This window comes from Lactuca serriola, chromosome 8 (genome assembly GCF_051521515.1).
Source record: "Lactuca serriola cultivar US96UC23 chromosome 8, Lser_US96UC23_V15, whole genome shotgun sequence".
Classification (NCBI taxonomy): Eukaryota; Viridiplantae; Streptophyta; class Magnoliopsida; order Asterales; family Asteraceae; genus Lactuca; species Lactuca serriola.
Genome location: NC_136415.1, coordinates 136,169,152 through 136,191,523, shown reverse-complemented (window position 1 = coordinate 136,191,523; position 22,372 = coordinate 136,169,152).

Genomic DNA, 22,372 nt, shown 5'->3' with positions numbered 1-22,372 from the left:
TCTACCAATATTCATCTATATCACCTTTCGTACCTCATCATTTATCTACACATGTTCTACCCCACATCTTTTTAGATATAAAATACATCTATAGCTTTAGATTTGAAGAAAAAAAAAGTTCATATCTAAAAACAAAATACATCTACTGTCCAGATCTGAAGAAAAAGGTTCATATCCGTAAACAAAGTACATCTACAGCCTAGATCTTAAGAAAAAGGTTCAGATCTGAAAACAAAATACATCTACAGCCTAGATCTGAAGAAAAAGGTTCAGATCTAAAAATAAAATACATATATAGTCTATATCTGAAGGAAAGGTTCGGATCTGAAAACAAAATACATACAAGCGTTAGATCGGAAAAGCAAAGAAGTTTAAATCTTTCATCTAGCACAAATCTCAAGTAAATATGCACACATAGCACGTAATTTATATAAAATACTTCATATCTACGTGTAAGATGAAAGTAACTATGCACTCACTTGATAAGGTGGTGATCGGACAACACTTATCTTCTTAAAATAATCTTCTTTGATGAAACCAGGATGTTTGCTTGAAAACTGGGCTCTGCGGGAGCAGAGCTTCCAAACCGAAAATCTCTTTTTCTTGGAGCCTTCAGGTGCTCCAGGTCTTTCTTCTAATGCTAGGGAGGTTTCCTAGGCTTCAGGGTGTTTGGGAAGTTTAGAGAGAGTAGAGATAGAAAAGGATGGCAAAAGGTGTGAGAAAAATGGAAAGCTTTGGATCTTATTTAAAGAGCTGAGTGTGCGGTCTACGTTGCGCGTACTTCAGAGGTATGTTGGGCGTACTTCTGTGCACGGGGCGTACCTGCATACACTGAGCGTTCCGAGGAAACGTGTACGAAAGGTACTGGGGCTACGTGATCAATCTGAGGCCATGCAATACAAGTACGCGAGGCGTACTCCTCTCCTAAGCGGGGCGTAAATGAGCAGCCTCGCAAATGACAACTTACACTTCTAAAATTCGTAACTTCTGCATACGAGACCCATTTTCGAAGTTCGTTATATCCACAAGTAGGTAGAGACGTACTCTACAACTTTAGTTTAGACTCTATAGGATAATTTTGACTCTATTTTTAAAGTTATATTTTTAACAGGCCGAGATAGTAAAGTCCGCTAAAAATTTGTAACTTCTTCATTCGACGTCCGTTTTCGTCTATCTTTTTACTGTTGCGCTACTATTAACGAGATCTTTGATTATCGTTTAGGCTGGGTCGGCTAGAAATCGCTCGGTCTAAGATTCGAACTTCGGGTTGCATACTGCTAAGCAGAAACTTAGAAAAATCATAACTCCCTCATACAAAGTCAGATTTGGGCGTTCTTTTCATGCACGATCTCGATTTAACGTATGCTATGACTTTCGTTTAGAGCGCTAAGGCTAAAGTGTCCTCTATCATAAATTCACTATTTACGTCACACCGTGTCGTGTCGGTTCTATCGAGAAACTTTGACAGGGCATAACTTCTTCGTTATAACTCGTATTTTGGCGTTCTTTATATCCCCAAAATCCTTGTCATAACCACTACAACTTTCTTCATAGATATCAAGTCTATCTATATTTTTATTTCTGGCGCTTATTTTCATTCTTGTTTTATTATATCATAATAAACAAACATAAAGCACATAAATTCACATAATTCACATAATACTCGAATAATTCCTTTTTATTAATTCAAAATGAGTTATATTTGTTGACCATAACTATTACATCAGTGTATCAATGCTTAGCCTCGAAACACAGGGGTTACATATGGTGATTACAGGCAGTTGAGTTCGGAGTTGCGAGCTGGGATTCGATTTTACCGGTTCAGCACTACTTGTGAGGTAAGTTTTCCTCATTATGCCAACAGGGTCGAAGGCACCAATGCCGGCCCTTTTTGGATTGTTATCCTGGTTATCGTATGATGATATGCTTAGTGATTTGTTAGATATGTATCCTGGTATATAGGATGGTGCTATGTTTAGTGATCTGTTAGATCGATATCCTCGTATATAGGATGATACTTTAATTAGTGATCTGTTAGATCTGTATGAATGTTTATACATGCTAGCTAGCCTTTGATTTCTATATGTGATTTTGCAGTGGCGGGTGGGTTGAGGAGACCCTGCATTGTGTCCTAGGCCAACAGAGCCAGGGCGGCCCGGATAGACTGATGGCCAATGGGGCGTACCAGTTAAGCCGAAGGCCCGGATAACGGTCCAGATAGGATGAAGTCCAAGTAGGGTGGTCCATACATGTTGAAGGTTCTGAGAGTGGGCCATAAAGACTGAAGGCCGGTAACGCGGTCCATGTAACGCCCGTACATCCGGGCTAGTCAATTTAAAGACGATAAACATCAAAAATGAATTTTTAATAGAATATTATTTAGAAGGATTAATCTTAACCAAGTTTTAGTAAATGTCACAAGGTTTCTGTGCATATAAAGAACTCCAACATCCGAGTTATAACGAAGAAGTTATGACCTGTCGAAGTTTCGCGACAGAACCGGCACGACCCAGCGCGACGTAAATAGTGAATTTAAGGTAGATAGATATCTATCCTTAGTGATCTAAACTAGATTTTAAGATGTCTTCGATAGTAGTCCAACGATAAAAAGACAGACGAAAACGGAGTTCAGATGAAGGAGTTATAAATTTCGAACGGAGTTTTCCTGTCCCGGCCTACTAAAGATAATACATAAGTAATATATTTATAATATATTAAAAATAAAGTCAAAATTAGCCAATGGAGTCTAAACGAGAGTTATAGAGCATAATCTCACCAACGCGTCGATATAAAGAACGTCAAAAACGGAGTTCATATGCGAAAGTTATGAATTTCTGAAGTTCGGGTCGCGAAACCCCAAAACTGTCAGATACCACGACGTGACAAGCAGTGCCACGACGTGGCAAGTCGTCTGACACCTCCGGGAGTCCTCCATATTGTCACATCCCAAAACCGAGAACGGCAGAAATGTTCTGGGGCAGAGGACGTCATGTATGTATCACAACAATGTGAAGTAGTAAACAAGCAACAACATTGTCCATTTCATTAATAGTAATAGCTTAATACATGTGTGTTCTTTCATAGAAATAAGACATTACAACAAGTAATCAAAATAAAAGACGAGTCTTGACTGCTCCATCTTCGCAAAACCTGGTCATCGTACCTGTCTACTGGTGACCTGAGAATACAAGTTATTTTGAAAGTGTAGGTCAGCATTTAAGCTGGTGAGTTCATATGTATTTAATGTCATTGTTCGTATAAGTTTGATGATAACATTTGAAATCTTTCAATGTAATCGTTTGTATATGTTTTGAAAACTCCTATAAAGTCCCATATTTTCTACTAGTATAAAAAGTAGTCTTCTACCAAGACCTGAATGTTTTGAAAGTAGTCTTTAACCAAGACCTGACTGTTTTGAAAGTAGTCTTCTACCAAGACTTGTATGTTTTGTTGTAACAAAGATGGTTTTCCCCTTTATGACTACTATTAACAATATATATAGTCTACTTCATCGTTTACGTGAATGTATCACAAAATAAAAGTAATAGGGAAAATATATCCATATAAGTATTATCCTTTGGTATTAGGATAAACACGACATCGCGACTGCCAAAACGTTCTCACCGTGAATATCCGTAGATGTTCATTTTCCTCTGTAGCTAACAGCAGGTGGAAGGAATGGTTAGTTCCTTAAATGTCTTCCTAGTATAAGTATTAACCGTAGACATCCGTAGATGTTCATTACCTCTATTGCTAACAGGTGGGTTCCGAAATGGTTAGTCCTGTAAGTATACCTATAATGGTACCAACCGTAGACATCCGTAGATGTCCATTTACCTATGTTGCTAACAGCCGGGTTTAGGAATGGTTAGTCCCTTATTGTTTCTTACCACATAGTATCTAGGTAAAAGTATCCCTATAAGTGTATCCATGTAAGAGGAATCTCTGTAAGAGTATCCATATAAATGTATCCATGTAAGCGGAATCTCTGTAAGAGTAACCCTTCATATAGCATGTAGTCTAGACTCATGAATGAACTGACTCTGGTGTAATTTCTTGTAATAGGGATAATGTTTTGTGTCCCCTAAACTATTCCTATAATAGTTTACTAGAATGTAATTGATGAGTGTCCAAGTAGGTTTATACACCCTTGCTACCCAAGAGTGTCGGAACTAAATTAACTGATGGAACATTTATGACTATATATGTACATATGATATATAACTAATATTTAAACGACTTTCGGACGAGTACCCAATATCCCATCAGACCACATCCAAATCGAGGAAAAGGAAACAACGTGGATAGCCTTCCTAAGTCTTTTAAACATTTCTTATATAACTATACATATAGAGGCATGCAATTTATAATATAAAAGCATAAAAGAAGTTTTGTAAAACCTTTGAAAAGTTTAATAGATAAGAATTTATGACTTGATGTCAGTTTATAAATCAAATCGAAAATCGTTTGACAAAACTGTTTAAGTGTGAGAAAACCTTTGTTTGAAGCACAACTATAACAGATTCAAAAAGGAAACCTACAGTTTGTAAGACGGTTTCTAAAAGTATTTCAACATGTAAAAACGTTTGAGAAAACTATTTGAAGTACATATGAAAATGTTCGTTTGTTCTTATATATGAATGTATCTCCTTAGTATGTAAAACTTCGTGATGTTCTCGTAAAACCATACCTATTATAGTTTTCTTTAAGTGTGTCTCGTTTGTATAGTAATCTCTAGTAAAATGTTCACTTGTTATGAAAAGTATAATTTTTATAGTGTCTAAGATGGACACATATACATACAATATAAGCAGAGTGTTTGATTTATACATATATAACAACATTTTTCATTTCAAAAGATATGATGTTATCGTACGCGGGGCGTACTAACGAGGGTACGCTGGGCGTACGCAACGTCAGGCATGACCGCATCCTCGGTTGAAGCATCGGAGCGGCGTGGACGAGCCGGAGCCTAGCATCTGAGTACGCTGGGTGTAACCTGGATTGGTCCGTTGACTCCTCCTTCGGATAATACCGGATTTTGAATTTAATTTATATTTTAATTATTTAGTAAACTTCAAAAATTCATATCTTTCTCATACGAACTCCGTTTTCGACGTTCTTTATATCCACGCAAATTTGAGACTACGATCTACAACTTTCGTTTAGACTCTGTCGGCAAATCTTGACTTTATTTTTAATATTATATTTTAATAGTTCGGGACAGGAAAGTCCGTTAAAGTTCGATAACTTCTTCATCCGACGTCCGTTTCCGTCAGACATTTTACCGTTGCGCTTCTATTGTTGAGACCTTCGATTCTCATTTAGTTTGTGTCGGCTAAAAGTCTCTCGATCTCTATTTCGAGTTTTTAGTTGTCTACTGTTATATCCGTAACTTAGAAAAATCATAACTTCCTCATACGAAGTCAGATTTGGACTTTCTTTTCATGTATGTTTACGGTTTAATGATATTTAAAACCTTCATTTAGATACCTAAGGCTAAAAATTATTGTATTGAAACTTCGCGTTTTACGTCTATCAGTGTTGTCGGTTTTGCCGAGAATCTTCGGTTGGTCATAACTTCTTCGTTATAACTCGGATTCTAGGGTTCTTTATATGTATGAAAACCGTGATACGATTCCTACTACTTTATTTAACCCAAATTAGATTTTAGGAAATTTAAATTTTGATCTAAATTTAACTGGTGTTACATTTCATTGTCTCGAAATATCGGGTTGTCACACAGATGCAACTTGCGATGACGCATGCAGTGATGACCAAGCCCACGACATGGAAAAAGGTGCCACGACGTGGCAAAGGTAGATTTTTCCCTATATATAGATTTGAAGGGCCAACCGAGTTTGGTTGCTTATTCTCTCATCTCTCTCCCATATTACATCGTTTTACGTGCAATTTTAACCCCCCGAAGCCCCGGTATCACCCCAAGACCCGAAGCAAGCCCCGAAGTCCAAAGATCCCGAGAAGAAAAGAGTTTTCGAGCCGAAGCTCTGCCCGCGAGAAACCCGGTGTGTGAAGTGATCCCGGTTTCACCGAAGAATATCTACTTGAAGAGCCGTAGTGCTGTCCGATCATCTTCTAATCAAGTGTGGTCACTTTCTTCTAACACATAAATATTAAGTATTTGCTATGAAATACGTGCTATGTGTATAATATAAAGATGTTTATATGTGTAAGTGTGTGCTCACTTTCTTCTAACACATAAATATTAAGTATTTGTTATGAAATATGTGCTATGTGTTTATATATTGTTTTTTTATTTGAGATAAGTATGGAATGGATGAACTATATAGGCTTTAATGAGTTAAACTGTATATATATTTTGTATCTACGAATATGTTGGGTAGGACATGGGTAGATGAGATCCGTGAGTATGGATCAGATCAAGAGGTTAGTTTTAGATCTGTGAGTATGGATTAGATCAAGAGATTGGATTTAGATCCGAGAATATGGAATAGGAAAAGAGATAAACTTGTTATTAATCCGGGAGTATGGATTAAGACATAGTAAATTGTCCCTAGTCCGGGAGTATGGATTGGGCACAATTTAGATCCGGGAGTGTGGATCAGAATAGGATTTAGGTATAGTAAATTGTCCCTAGTCCGGGAGTATGGATTGGGAACAGTTTTAGATCCGGGAGTATGGATCAGACCAACAGGTAAACTTGTTATTAATCCAGGAGTATGGATTAAGACATAGTTAATTGTCCCTAGTCTGGGAGTATGGATTGGGCACAGTTTTAGATCCGGGAGTATGGATTAGACCAAGAGGTTATTTTTAGGTTCGAGAGCATGGATCAGGTGGAGAGATTAGTTAGATCCGTGAGTAGGGATCAGATAAAGAGGAAAAGTTTAGATTCGAGAGCATGTGTCTAAGATGGACACATATACATACAATATGAGCAGAGTGTTTGATTTATACATATATAACAACATTTTTCATTTCAAAAGATATGATGTTATCGTACGCGGGGCGTACTAACGAGGGTACGTTGGGCGTACGCAACGTCAGGCATGACCGCATCCTCGGTTGAAGCATCGGAGCGGCGTGGACGAGCCGGAGCCTAGCATCTGAGTACGCTGGGTGTAACCTGGATTGGTCCGTTGACTCCTCCTTCGGATAATACCGGATTTTGAATTTAATTTATATTTTAATTATTTAGTAAACTTCAAAAATTCATATCTTTCTCATACGAACTCCGTTTTCGACGTTCTTTATATCCACGCAAATTTGAGACTACGATCTACAACTTTCGTTTAGACTCTGTCGGCAAATATTGACTTTATTTTTAATATTATATTTTAATAGTTCGGGACAGGAAAGTCCGTTAAAGTTCGATAACTTCTTCATCCGACGTCCGTTTCCGTCAGACTTTTTACCGTTGCGCTTCTATTGTTGAGACCTTCGATTCTCATTTAGTTTGTGTCGGCTAAAAGTCTCTCGATCTCTATTTCGAGTTTTTAGTTGTCTACTGTTATATCCGTAACTTAGAAAAATCATAACTTCCTCATACGACAGATCAACCGTATGGATCTTTGGATTTGAACTTGACGTACTGTACGAGTGGCACTTCAGGGATTCCTTCGGAAAGGAAAAGAACTATGAAGTACTCCATTCATGAGTACTTGGTGTTCTGATATGACGACTTTGCTGGAAAGGCGATTTCGAAGAAAGAGATGTATGTATGAAGCTGTTTTTGTGAGAATCAAATTGAATCAAGTTGTATGATAATGTCGGAATCATAAGGAAACTTAAAGACATTAGATTTGGACATAAGACGTTTACAGACAAAACACAACCGTACAACCATCAACAGTGTTACAGTACTTTAGACTACTACAAGACTATTGTTGCGAATAAGGTATACTACAAAAGGCAAGTATACGCAGCACGAGCATCCCTATACCGACGGGATCCCGAAAAAGATAAGACTGTGGTTGCACTAGTTTTGGATGGTTTATAAGTTTTTTACAACGAAACGCCTAAATTACATTAACGTGGGTTTGGAGTAGGTTCTCCTGCAACTGTGATCCTGAGAATCCTACCGTCTGCGCCAGAGTTCTTTGTTATAGGGAAATCCTTCTTGAGGTGCCCTATCTCCCCGCATTGGTGGCATGACTGGCTAGTGCTAGCCTTGGTGGCGGGAGTGAGGTGTTTAGCCAGTGTTATGTGGACACAAGTGTCTTCCTCATTACACCACCTTGGAAATTGCTTCCTAAAGTGTTCTGCAGGAGTTGCCATTTGTTGTTGTGGCATGGCAAGTCTTTGGGATCTCTTGCGCTCCTTTAGGGCTTGACGATATCGTCTCTTCCCTTCGGTCTTATGGATTCGCAAGTCTATGACTGTTGCCATTTGTTGGTTTCCCGGTTTGGTACTACCATCAGAACTCTCGACTCCTTTGTCGGTCTTGCTTGTGTTGCTTGAGTTGATGTGTATAAGGAAAGTTGTCACAGCAGCTGCTACTGCAGCTTGTAATGTAGCGGCATCGATATGGAGGATAGGGGTTTCATTGCTCGGCTGATTGTTTCCGGATGACGACATGATTCTGTAACACGAAAGATAAAGATTTTGTGAGCGCATCTGGTTGACTCTAGATGTACTTCGATTGTTCAAGTAAAGAGTAAGACTATGTTCTCGAAAGTTTGACCTACATCCCTATGATGCAGTCCTAGCACTAGAGATGACAACGGGGGCGGGTTATACAGGGGACCCCAATCCCCATACCCATCTCCGAATCCTCATTCCAATCCCCATCCCCACCGGGGAATATAGATAAACCCCCATCCCCACCCCCAACGGGGATTGGGGATCCCCAACGGGGAATCGGGGATTTTTTTCCTCTTTTAATATGAAAAATTCTATGTAAAGAAAACATCTAAATTTCAATTTCACCAGCATAAGTTTAAAGATTTTACAAAATATAAATATATATATATATATATATATATATATATATATATATATTGCATAAAAAAATATAAATAAATTTTATACCATATTTAAATACATACATGAGAAACCAAGTAGAAAAAATTATCAGAGTGATATTTGAGGTAAAATAGATGAACAAAATACAAAAAAATTATACATGAGTTTAAATAAGATAAAAAGAAAAACAAAGTACAATTTCAACTAAGTAATTACTAATGAGTTAGGTTACTTGGATAAAATTCTATGTATTGTAATTGTACTATAAATATATATTTTGTATTACTTTTATATATTAATATATATCGGGGGCGGGTCCAGGGCCGGGGATTAGGGGTATCCCCATCCCCATCCCCTTCCCCACTTTTTTATTCGGGGATTCCCCATCCCCGTCCCCATCCCCGGTCAACTTGGGGATTCCCCGGTCAAAACGGGTGCGGGTTTTGGGTTCCCCATCGGGTATGGAGCTTTTTGCCATCCCTACCTACTGTGTGGAAGTGTGTTTATGAAGGGTTGACCTACATCCCTATGATGCAGTCCTAGTAATGAGTGGAAGTAAGTTCGTAGAATGGTCTCAAGACGCTTGTCGTTCAAGCCGAGGTATCGTTGGTTGGTGAATAACATGATCCAACCACTAAAAGAGACATGGAAATGTTTTCGGAGCTAAATTACTATGCTCAAATGACTTGACTAAAGCATGTTTCAGATAGACTCCAATGAAAGTATGATAAGAGTACTTGAATAAAGAATGACACAAAAGTTAGCCGACTGTCAATATCTTTGATATTCATGACGTAAAAGTTCGGGAAAATGACCTAACCAAACGTACTTACAGTACAAGATAGTTTCATAGAAAATGCCACATCGGGCATAGACAGAAAATGATTCCTTTTTACAAGGAAAATAAAGTAAAGCATTTACTACTGGCGACGATCACCCTTATGGTGAACCCTTAATTCGGCTAGTTGACGTTCTATATCAAGCAGGTATCTTCCGTACACCTTCTGGCGTACATGGAGCTCTATGACTTCGGCTCGGGTTTTAGCTAGTGCTTGCAGCAGGGTCTCATGGTTTCTCTCGGATCTCTCACTTCTGATCAAGGCGATTGGTGCGAATGGTATGCATTCTGGCATTGGCATTAACCTCTTAGATACGTTGAAGAGCCGTCCTGCCCTGAATTTCGTTTCGGGCAACTCTGCGGGCTAGAATTGGAAGAATTATGTCTGCTGAGCTTCCTTCACTTGTGTTGTAGAAGCTTCGGTCTCCATCAAATGACATAGGTTGATCTTGCTCTTCACTCCCTATCTCCAAACATTCTACCCAAGGGGACATCGGGCCATGAAAAGTCAGACGAGGGTTAGGAATTGGAACGGGAGCTGCCTGGGGTAGGTTCTCAACCTTGGGTTCGGAGTTATCAACATACGAAAGGGTTTCAGCATAGTGACAAGCAGTGCCACGACGTGGCAAGTCGTCTGACACCTCCGGGAGTCCTCCATATTGTCACACCCTAAAACCGAGAACGGCGGAAACGTTCTGGGGCGGAGGACGTCATGTATGTATCACAACAATGTAAAGTAGTAAACAAGCAACAACATCGTCCATTTCATTAATAGTAATAGTTTAATACATGTGTGTTCTTTCATAGAAATAAGACATTACAACAAGTAATCAAAATAAAAGACGAGTCTTGACTGCTCCATCTTCGCAAAACCTGGTCATCGTACCTGTCTACTGGTGACCTGAGAATACAAGTTATTTTGAAAGTGTAGGTCAGCATTTAAGCTGGTGAGTTCATATGTATTTAATGTCATTGTTCGTATAAGTTTGATGATAACATTTGAAATCTTTCAATGTAATCGTTTGTATATGTTTTGAAAACTCCTATAAAGTCCCATATTTTCTACTAGTATAAAAAGTAGTCTTCTACCAAGACCTGAATGTTTTGAAAGTAGTCTTTAACCAAGACCTGACTGTTTTGAAAGTAGTCTTCTACCAAGACTTGTATGTTTTGTTGTAACAAAGATGGTTTTCCCCTTTATGACTACTATTAACAATATATATAGTCTACTTCATCGTTTACGTGAATGTATCACAAAATAAAAGTAATAGGGAAAATATATCCATATAAGTATTATCCTTTGGTATTAGGATAAACACGACATCGCGACTGCCAAAACGTTCTCACCGTGAATATCCGTAGATGTTCATTTTCCTCTGTAGCTAACAGCAGGTGGAAGGAATGGTTAGTTCCTTAAATGTCTTCCTAGTATAAGTATTAACCGTAGACATCCGTAGATGTTCATTACCTCTATTGCTAACAGGTGGGTTCCGAAATGGTTAGTCCTGTAAGTATACCTATAATGGTACCAACCGTAGACATCCGTAGATGTCCATTTACCTATGTTGCTAACAGCCGGGTTTAGGAATGGTTAGTCCCTTATTGTTTCTTACCACATAGTATCTAGGTAAAAGTATCCCTATAAGTGTATCCATGTAAGAGGAATCTCTGTAAGAGTATCCATATAAATGTATCCATGTAAGCGGAATCTCTGTAAGAGTAACCCTTCATATAGCATGTAGTCTAGACTCATGAATGAACTGACTCTGGTGTAATTTCTTGTAATAGGGATAATGTTTTGTGTCCCCTAAACTATTCCTATAATAGTTTACTAGAATGTAATTGATGAGTGTCCAAGTAGGTTTATACACCCTTGCTACCCAAGAGTGTCGGAACTAAATTAACTGATGGAACATTTATGACTATATATGTACATATGATATATAACTAATATTTAAACGACTTTCGGACGAGTACCCAATATCCCATCAGACCACATCCAAATCGAGGAAAAGGAAACAACGTGGATAGCCTTCCTAAGTCTTTTAAACATTTCTTATATAACTATACATATAGAGGCATGCAATTTATAATATAAAAGCATAAAAGAAGTTTTGTAAAACCTTTGAAAAGTTTAATAGATAAGAATTTATGACTTGATGTCAGTTTATAAATCAAATCGAAAATCGTTTGACAAAACTGTTTAAGTGTGAGAAACCCTTTGTTTGAAGCACAACTATAACAGATTCAAAAAGGAAACCTACAGTTTGTAAGACGGTTTCTAAAAGTATTTCAACATGTAAAAACGTTTGAGAAAACTATTTGAAGTACATATGAAAATGTTCGTTTGTTCTTATATATGAATGTATCTCCTTCAAATAGTATTTCTAGTATGTAAAACTTCGTGATGTTCTCGTAAAACCATACCTATTATAGTTTTCTTTAAGTGTGTCTCGTTTGTATAGTAATCTCTAGTAAAATGTTCACTTGTTATGAAAAGTATAATTTTTATAGTGTCTAAGATGGACACATATACATACAATATAAGCAGAGTGTTTGATTTATACATATATAACAACATTTTTCATTTCAAAAGATATGATGTTATCGTACGCGGGGCGTACTAACGAGGGTACGCTGGGCGTACGCAACGTCAGGCATGACCGCATCCTCGGTTGAAGCATCGGAGCGGCGTGGACGAGCCGGAGCCTAGCATCTGAGTACGCTGGGTGTAACCTGGATTGGTCCGTTGACTCCTCCTTCGGATAATACCGGATTTTGAATTTAATTTATATTTTAATTATTTAGTAAACTTCAAAAATTCATATCTTTCTCATACGAACTCCGTTTTCGACGTTCTTTATATCCACGCAAATTTGAGACTACGATCTACAACTTTCGTTTAGACTCTGTCGGCAAATCTTGACTTTATTTTTAATATTATATTTTAATAGTTCGGGACAGGAAAGTCCGTTAAAGTTCGATAACTTCTTCATCCGACGTCCGTTTCCGTCAGACTTTTTACCGTTGCGCTTCTATTGTTGAGACCTTCGATTCTCATTTAGTTTGTGTCGGCTAAAAGTCTCTCGATCTCTATTTCGAGTTTTTAGTTGTCTACTGTTATATCCGTAACTTAGAAAAATCATAACTTCCTCATACGAAGTCAGATTTGGACTTTCTTTTCATGTATGTTTACGGTTTAATGATATTTAAAACCTTCATTTAGATACCTAAGGCTAAAAATTATTGTATTGAAACTTCGCGTTTTACGTCTATCAGTGTTGTCGGTTTTGCCGAGAATCTTCGGTTGGTCATAACTTCTTCGTTATAACTCGGATTCTAGGGTTCTTTATATGTATGAAAACCGTGATACGATTCCTACTACTTTATTTAACCCAAATTAGATTTTAGGAAATTTAAATTTTGATCTAAATTTAACTGGTGTTACATTTCATTGTCTCGAAATATCGGGTTGTCACACAGATGCAACTTGCGATGACGCATGCAGTGATGACCAAGCCCACGACATGGAAAAAGGTGCCACGACGTGGCAAAGGTAGATTTTTCCCTATATATAGATTTGAAGGGCCAACCGAGTTTGGTTGCTTATTCTCTCATCTCTCTCCCATATTACATCGTTTTACGTGCAATTTTAACCCCCTGAAGCCCCGGTATCACCCCAAGACCCGAAGCAAGCCCCGAAGTCCAAAGATCCCGAGAAGAAAAGAGTTTTCGAGCCGAAGCTCTGCCCGCGAGAAACCCGGTGTGTGAAGTGATCCCGGTTTCATCGAAGAATATCTACTTGAAGAGCCGTAGTGCTGTCCGATCATCTTCTAATCAAGTGTGGTCACTTTCTTCTAACACATAAATATTAAGTATTTGCTATGAAATACGTGCTATGTGTATAATATAAAGATGTTTATATGTGTAAGTGTTTGCTCACTTTCTTCTAACACATAAATATTAAGTATTTGTTATGACATATGTGCTATGTGTTTATATATTGTTTTTTTATTTGAGATAAGTATGGAATGGATGAACTATATAGGCTTTAATGAGTTAAACTGTATATATATTTTGTATCTACGAATATGTTGGGTAGGACATGGGTAGATGAGATCCGTGAGTATGGATCAGATCAAGAGGTTAGTTTTAGATCTGTGAGTATGGATTAGATCAAGAGATTGGATTTAGATCCGAGAATATGGAATAGGAAAAGAGATAAACTTGTTATTAATCCGGGAGTATGGATTAAGACATAGTAAATTGTCCCTAGTCCGGGAGTATGGATTGGGCACAATTTAGATCCGGGAGTGTGGATCAGAATAGGATTTAGGTATAGTAAATTGTCCCTAGTCCGGGAGTATGGATTGGGAACAGTTTTAGATCTGGTTTCATTTATGCTTTTTTTTAACATACTGAAGACTCTATATGTTACAGTCCAGTCATACTGAAGACTCTATATGTATGTTGTTCGTTATTGTGACATCCCCAAAATCTCGGCCAAAAAAGACCGGTTTCATTTATGCTTTTTTTTAACATTTTCAGAGTAAATCCTTTTGATTTTAAAAGAGATGTGGAATTTGTTCCCAAAAACAAAACATGATAAAATAGATCTTTTATCAAAACATTTCATAAAGAAATATAATTTCATTTCATAATCAAAATCGGGATGTCATGTTCCGATAAAGACCATAAAGCATAAACGATATCATTACAAGTCATTCAACAAATATATACATATACAGATTTGTAAACAAAACAATTTGACGATTCATCCATCTTTATGCTCTTGCACCACTTCCTGTAATACAAATAAACTGAGTGGGTCAGGCTTGCGAGCCTGGTGAGCATGTAGGGTTTTCAACCCACAATAAATAATTATATTAATTCAACAATCCATAATAACCCGATTACCCATTCCCGTTATCCTCACTTTACGTCCCTAAAACAACATCTATTATAAGGAACTTAATTTAGGATTTTCATCGGGACGGACATTACTGCAAAGGGGCTTCCTTAGCAATAAATATCCTAAAGGCAACCATGTGGGTGATAAAGTACACCGGTGAACACATTGTTCACAACACCTACAGGTTATGAGCATGCTAGTGTTCCATAGGAATGTCTAGAATAGTCCGTGGTCATCATCCATACTCTGCTGAATGACTAGAATAACACCAACAACATCGAGGCCTCTCATCTGTTTATTACACACCAACTATCTACCCATGTTCTACCCAACATATTAGTAGATAAAAATATACATTTTTATACATAGTTTAAAACCTGTATAGCATGCTCGATCAATACATTTTTCCACATAACAGATGAGGCACACACACATAACACATATTTCATAGAGAATAAATCAGATCTATGAGATAGAAGAAAGTGAATATACATTCACACATATAATCAACAAAGTATACACGTAACACGTATTTCGTATAAAATACTTCATAATAATGTGTTAGAAGAAAATGAATACACACTCACTTGATCAGAAGATGATCGGGCAGCACTACGACTTGCAGAAGTAGTGTTTCTCCGTAGATCTGGAAGATCTTCACAAAAATCGGGCTCCTCGCGGGCAAGGCTTCGGCTTGGAAATCTAATTTCTCGGGATCCTCGGGGCTTCGGATCTTGCTTCGGGGCTCGGGAATGATATCGGGGCTTCGGGATATGATTGGCATGCAAATCGAGGCAAAAAATAGAGAGAAGAAAGAGTTTAAACAAGAGAAAATGGCTGATCTCGGTTTCTATTTATAGGCTGCTGGGTTTGGGATTAAGCTGGGCGTAATTTCAATTTACGTTGGGCGTAACTTGGTTACGCTGGGTGTACTTTGACGTCGCGGCATGCGTCAATTCGTGGCACTCGAGTATTGGTCAGACAAGTTGCATCCCTCTGAGTACGCTGGGCGTACTCAAATTACGCTCGGCGTAATTTGACTCGTCAAACTTCTAAATTGCGTAACTTTCGCATACGAGCTCCGTTTTCGACGTTCTTTATATCCACGCGTAGGTCAGACCATACTCTACAACTTTCATTTAGACTCTGTCGGCTAATTTTGACTTTTATTTTCATTATTTATTTTTAGAAGGCCGGGACAGAAAAACTGCGTTATAAATTCATAACTTCTTCGTCCGACGTCCGTTCTCACCTAACTTTTCATCGTTTTGCTACTAACAACGAGATCTTCGATTCTCGTTTAGATTGTTTCGGCTAAAAACCGCTCGATCTTAAATCGAGTATTCGGGCTGCATACTGCCAAGTCGAAACTTTGGAAAATCATAACTTCCTCATACGAAGTCAGATTTTGGCGTTCTATATATATTCGGAAACCTCGTTTCGGCCACTACAACTTTATGCAAAGATATCGAGTTTATTTTACACTTAAATTTTGATGCTCATTTTATTCTTAATTAATTAAATTATAGTAATTAAGAAAATACACACATAATTCACATAACTCACAAATAATACATTTTTATTATTACAAATTGGGTTACAAAGGTTAACCTAGACTATTACATTAACATTAATGACAAGCCCAGAAACACAAGCGTTACAGTTATGATATTGTTCTGGTTTGTATGGCATTGGTATTTTGGGGGAACTCACTAAGCTTCGGGCTTACAATTTTGGATTTTGTTTCAGGTACTTCAGATGATCACGGGAAGGCGAAGGCTTGATTGTGCACCTCCTCACATTTTATGATTTTGATTTATGGGATTCTCTGATATGAAACTATTTTGAAAACATTTTGTAATAACTAATGGCTTTTGGATGTTTGAAAAAGTTTTAAATTTTTATGAATTTTATGGATGTTACAAGTTGGTATCAGAGCCTTGGTTTGAGTGAATTGGAGGAACACTCGTGCGAATTCAATCTCAAACTAAGGAAAAGATTGTCAAAATGATTTTCAAATGGTTTTCAAAATACTAAAGGAGGATATGAAGTGAACGATCAACTGGATCCAGTAAGTAAACCCCAAAATATCATATTGTTATTTGATATTGTGATATGTTAGAACAACATGCTAGTGATAGGCTAGGGATCTTCAGGAATTACATGATAGAATTGCCTGATTATATGATGCCTGGTAGCCTAGGGTTTTCCTTATATGAAATTGACATCATTATTGTAGTTTCTTAGTGTATGCATCATAGTTGCACATAATTAAGATCTTATAGCCTGAGAATGTTTGGTTTGACCTTATTTCCTGTTCTTGTCTGATGAAGGGATTAGGGTAGGATCAGATATTCGGATGTCTATAGGGTCCAACGTTATGTATGGATAGAATACATGAATGCTGTAGGGTTGGTGGACGTTTCATTAATGAGTCGTGTGTGGTGTGGCGGCCAGTTGTGAGATATCTAGCCTTCCTCTAGGAATGAGGATTGAGTGCTCGTCTATGTTTATGTACACTATTAGGGTGTTGTGATGATCCTTGAGACAAATATGGATAGGTGTGGAAGGTAGTATGGGCCCGTACTACTGAAAGCACAGGACTCATACACGTAGCAAGGAAGTCACAACCCCTAGGGATTTGTTGGGAGTTGGTTACCCATTATTATATGGAGTATCTGATATCTTTCTGGTGTATTTTAAGAATGGTGAAGATGAGGCGGTTTGAGAACAGATCCGGATCAAGATCAGGAGCTGGCAGCCAGGGCGAGCCAGGATCAGTGACAGGGACCACTGGTTAGATGAGACTGGAGGAGTTGGATGCTAGGATTCGGGAGATCCTACACGATGAGGTCGCTGCATTATTTCGGGCACAGTTGTCTGTTTGGGTCTATTAAGACCGCTATGGTTGAGTACTTTGATGAGCGCTATGCAACCATTGTTGAGATGGTTGCCGCTGCATCCTCCGCAGTTGTAGCAGCTACAAGTATGGGGACAGGTTAGGCTTTTCAGTACCTGCACTTCGATAAAATGAAGCCCCCGACTTTTGATGGGATTCAGGACTCGATCATAGCTATGAGGTGGCTATCTAAAGTTGAAGGATGCTTTTTCACATGCTCATGTAAAACTGACCAGAAGGTCAAGTGTGCTCTGAACCTATTAAGGTCCAGAGCAAAGGACTGCAGGAGACTGATGACGGGTCATATTCTGATGAGCAGAGAGTTGCGGTTACTTGGGATCAGTTCAGGGAGAAGTTCAACACTCGCTACATTCTGCGGGTTGAGTGAGAGCGGCTGGCACATGAGTTTTTGTATTTGAGACAGGGATTAAAGTCAATGACAGAGATCACCCGTATGTTTACTGAGAGGGAGATGTTTTGCTCAGAGTTTGCTTCCGAGCATGCTCAGATGGCTCGTTATCTGACCATGCTCAAGACTGACATCAGACAGTTTGTTGCTACCCGGCGTTGTGATACATTAGTGGAGTTACAGGAGGCCGCTAGGCGGCATGAGATTGAGATTGTGTCGCAGTTGAGAGAGTAGAGGCAGGACCTGGCAGTCACAGCCTGTTCCGAAGCGGTCCAAGATCGTTGATTCTAGGTCTGGTGGCCAACATCGCCGCACTTGTGGGAAGTGCGAGAAGGGTCATTTTGGAGTTTGTCGATCCAGTGGCGTGTGCCGCAAGTGCGTCAAGGAGGGGCACTTTGTGAGGGATTGCCGCCAGTTTTCCCCAGTATAGGATATGAGGATTTGTTACCATTGCGATCAGGTTGGTCACATGAAGACCAACTGTACGTTGCTCGTTGCCATGCCGGCGTAGGCTCCATCCCCAGCTACACTGAGGATTACTGACGGGATCTAGGGTAGAGCAAATCCCCCGAGGGCTCGGGGATGTGTTTTTCGGCTTACAACCAAAGAGGCCAGGACAGCACCGGATGTAGTGGCTCGTATGTTTCTATCCTTTATTTTATTGATTATATATGTTTTATGCTTATGTGTTTGTACCTATGTTAGGTACGTTCTTAGTGAGCTCCTTACCTGCGCTGGGATTGTTTGACTCGGGGGTGAGTCACTCTTTTGTCTCACGATCTTTTAGGAAGGAGTTCGGTTTTCCCCTAGAAGAGCTAGGGTGTTCGTTACGAGTCTCCATTGCCAACGAACACGAGATTTCTGCTTCTTCAGTCTATTGGGGTTGCGTTCTGGAAATCTTCAGGGTATCCTTCCCGATTGACTTGATTTTGATTCCCATGGGGGATGTTTGCATGGTAGTGGGTTTGACGGTGAAGAACCATTATCCACCTCCACGGATAGATGATCTTTTCGATCAGTTGCAGGGAGCATCTTGGTTCTCCAAGATAGATCTGAGGTCCGGGTACCATCAGGTCAGGGTGAGGGAGGATAACATGGAGAAGACCTCGTTCCGGAATCGTTACAGGCATTACGAGTTCGTGGTGATGTCGTTTGGGCTCACCAATGCGCCGAAAGTATTCATAGATCTGATGAATCGGGTATGCATGCCGATGCTCGATCGCTCAGTCATCGTGTCAAAGACGATATCTTGGTGTATTCCAAGACCAGAGAGCAGCATGAGGAGCATCTTCGAGAGCATTTGGGAGTTTTGAGGTGAGAACGGTTATATGCCAAGTTCTCGAAATGCGAGTTTTGGTTGCGATAGGTTTAGTTCCTTGAACATCTCGTTAACCAGGAGGGAATTTTGGTCGATTTGGCCATGATCGAGGCGGTTATGCAGTGGGAGGTTCCGAAATCTCCATCGGATATCAGGAGCTTCTTAGAATTGGCAGGGTATTATCGGAGATTTATACAGGATTTCTCCAAGATTGCAGTACCCCTCACTCGTCTGGCAAGGAAGTGGGTGGATTTCTGGTGGAGCCCTGAGCAACAAACTGCATTTGAGACTCTACAACAGTGACTCTGTGAGGCACCAGTTTTGACACTCCCAGAGGGAGTTATGGATTTCGTGGTGTTGTACAATGTATCGATCACCAAATTGGGAGCAATCCTCATGCAGAGAGGATGGGTGATAGCGTATTTGACGTAATAAAGAAGAATTATATTAATATTATATGTTTCATGATTATTATAATATAATAAAATAGGAAAATCAGTCGAATCGTCCGTAAATCGTTAAAATAAGTGCATCAATATATATATATATATATATATATATATATATATATATATATATATATATATAAGTACACGTCTTCCCGATCCCGATAGTATAAATTTCATAGAAATCTGACTCCATATGAATTAGATATGATTTTTATAAAATATACAAGTCAGACGCGCACAAAGAATATATGACGTAAAAAGCTACGACGAGAACAATTAACTTTTAGCTAAAAACACCAAAAAGAAAATCGTAGTACTCTTTAAAATAAGAATTTTGAGAAACGAATGTCAAAAACGGAGTCTACACGAGAGGGTTATGATTTTAGCAAAATCATTTAATTTTATAAAAATATGCACCAAAATAAAGTCAAAATTAGCCGACGAAGTCTAAAAGAAAGTTGTAGATCTCGTCGATAGCCACTTGTGGATATAAAGAACGTTAAGACTAGTGTTGAGTACTTTTGACATTAGTTTAGTACAAATATCGTTAAATCTATTTAAAATAGTAGTCTAAAGGGATGTTTATTCGTTTAAATAACTATAAGGTCATTAAGTAACTATAGAGAGTAGTTTCTTAAAATTCAGTTACTATAAATAAGAGGCTCTAGGCTCTCATATTTCTTTCACCATTCTCTTGATTCAAGAATCTTTCTCTTCTTGTCCCCAACCATTTCGGTCCCTCATGATTCGACTTCTCTTTTTGTAGTTTTAGTACAGTAAGGTGAGGGCTAAAGTGCTACAAGAATCGTTTTAGATAGATTCAGCAACGAAGTTCTGCCCGCGCAAAGTCCGGTTTCTCGGTAAATGATGGTTGTCGAGGCCAACAAAATTAATAACCCTAAATCTTTTACACTAAAACAGTGTAAAGTGGTAAAGGGGTCGAATCCATGAAGATTGGTTCAAGTTGTTACTCAACGAAAAATCTCCTTGTAAAAGTACTTGTAAAATGACAATAAAAATAAAAATGGGGGTTTTGATCTTTTTGAAACACTTAAATTAAAACTAGAATTAAACTAAAACTTAAATGAACAATTCAACAAAATAAGAATTTCATGTATAATCAATGAGAGAAAGATGGTTAACTTAAGGTTTCCTTACTTTGACTTTTTGATGAACATATCATTAGAACCCAATGGTGCAATACTTGTTTTAAATACTTAATTTGGCTATAGTAATCCAAGAAGCTTGAGATTACCTAGACTTTTCTTAGTTTTTAAAATGGTTAGAAAAGCTCATAACATTTTCCTTAGTCAAAGTCGCAATTTCCATTAAGCATGTAATTAGTGAAAGTCAACTAGGATTAAGAACCAAAAAGTCACCAAATCCAAGTGGAGTCAAATGCTTTCATTACCATGTTTAGAAAATATTTTTATGATTGTGTGAAGCAAAACTAACACAAAAATCATTTGTTGCTTGCTAATTTGAGGATCCTTTACTTAATCAAGAAATTAGTCAACTAATCACCACAAACACATTTAGACTCATGAATAAAAACATATAAGTAGTGATAATATGTTAAAACACAAAACATTCCATAAAGATTCAAGAGCAAGTTTATGAAGTCTTCAACATTCAACAACTAGTCAAAGGATTTCACCAAAGTTAACTAACTTTGGTTTAGCCTAACATGGCTAAACTCAAGAAAACAAAGTTAGTAAAGATTGTGCCAAACATTTTACAAGATTCAAGGGCAAAATGATGAAGTTCTTCAACGTTTTTGGTCTTCAAAATGCTCCAAATTCTCCAGAGAATGCTCCTAAGTTCGGATGTGCAAAAGTTTGCTAAAGTGGCACACCAACCTTCCCAATATAGAGCTCCAAGTGAAATTCGGAAAATTCCCCAGCAAGAACCCACATAGGCCGCGTAAGATTCTTACGTGGGCCGCGTGAAAGTGACGGAGATTTGGCTTCTTCAATTTTTGGGCCTGCACAGCTTAATCCATTGGCCCAGTCCGAGTCCAACCAGTTTCTAGCCCATTTTATTCAAGATTTCTTCATTTTAAACCCAGTTAGCCTTTTCTAAACAATCCATAGCTCCCGTAGTCGCCAAATCATCAATTATCTCATGCTAGAAAATTCTCCCGCATCTTGCAAATCTTCCAAGACTTCAAGTAATTGACATTTGACAAGCCCACTCCATGCATCACCTGTTGGGTTTTGAGCATTCTAACACTCCTATGGTGTACATGCAACCCTATAAACCTTGGATCTATGTATTCTCTATTATACATGCAAATAAGAACTTTCCAAGGCTTTAATCCTAACTAGCATACTATGAGGTAACTATACTACAAAAACTAGTTAGATGACATACCTTTTGGTGTAGCTTAATGTCTTCAAGCTTTAAGAGCTTAGCCCCAATAGTGTGGAAGCCTCAAATGGAATCACAAATCACCAAAACACCTTGGAAGACTTTAGAGAATATGGATACTTGGTTCTCTCTAGTGAAATTGGCTAGCCCTCTTAGTGTACCCACACTAGTGCCCATTTCATCAACCAAGGACATCTTTATGTAGTGTGGAGGATTAGGGTTAAACCCTAA